Source organism: Eurytemora carolleeae, unplaced genomic scaffold (assembly GCF_000591075.1).
Source record: "Eurytemora carolleeae unplaced genomic scaffold, Eaff_2.0 scaffold1848, whole genome shotgun sequence".
In the NCBI taxonomy this organism is placed as follows: Eukaryota; Metazoa; Arthropoda; class Copepoda; order Calanoida; family Temoridae; genus Eurytemora; species Eurytemora carolleeae.
The window spans coordinates 38,922-39,980 of record NW_019397777.1 but is presented as its reverse complement, the minus strand read 5'-3'; the positions used below and the strand labels follow the sequence as shown (position 1 = coordinate 39,980).

General features: G+C 30.8%; 1 protein-coding gene across 1 annotated transcript in view; it reads right to left on the bottom strand.

Annotated features, from left to right (window-relative positions):
* Positions 1-1,059, bottom strand: part of LOC111715872 (protein spinster) — a gene marked incomplete at its 3' end in the record, with an annotated part of 9,616 nt that overhangs the window by 5,726 nt on the left and 2,831 nt on the right.

The following is a 1,059-nucleotide window of genomic DNA, read 5'->3' as shown; positions in this document are numbered from 1 at the left end:
TATTTCAATACTGATCAACAATAAGTCTCCCCCGATCACACCTTAATAATTTGTAAGATTTTTTCTACTATTAATATTCATTATAACATTGTACAAGTAACCATGACCTATAATTTATGTTATTTTTTAGGAAATAAAGATTTTGTTATCGATTTTCTGAGACGGGGTTACTCTGTTGTGTGTATTTTTGCGGCCTACTGGGAAAGAATTGTCCGGGGAAAATAAACATCCCCCACCAGAATCCTAGCTGGCCTATAATCCTGATTTGTCTAGCGCGTTGCTGTTATCTGTCAACAATATTCTGTAATTCGTTAAAAGTTTTTAAGCTCTAATCTCAACATTAACCCTATTCAGGCTGACGTCTGGTTTACCCAAAATAGTCTAATGACCCCCTTCTCTCTATTTCCTTATTGTGATATCTATAAAATTTGATACATTTTTGGAAAGACTTTGGGCTTTACTTTAATTTACTTTAATAATCTGCCAAAAAAAATTGCAAATTTGCAAAATTGCAAATATAACAACATCAAGTTATACAGCAAAAAATGTGCAAAAAACAAAATGTGACAAATTATACATTTATAAAAAGCCATTGACACGGCAAATTCAAATATGAAAAAACATTTGCAAAATTTTTTAAAACTAAATTTGTATTCAAGGAAAACATGCGGAAATTCTTTTAAATAGGACTTATTTATAAAAGCCTCGCTTTTAATCTAATGGGAGGGAAATGTGTTTGTTAGAACAGACCAATACTTTTCGAGTTAATTACGAAAAGCGTCAGGGGCTGCCCACGGAACCCCGTGTTTGTATAAAATGCCTTCTTTTTGAGCGAAAATTTTATGTTTTTTTAAAAAGAAAATGGTATTGAAGGTTTTAAAAGCTAGTTTTTGTACATTTTCTTTACACTTTTCAGATTATTAAATGCCTTTTTTTCGAAATTAGAAAATGTAAATACTTTCAAACTAGAGGTTTTTGCAGTAGTGAGATTTGAAATTCCAAAATGAGAATATAAAATTTCAACTTTTATTTTCAAACTCTGGTATTGGCGGTAGTGAG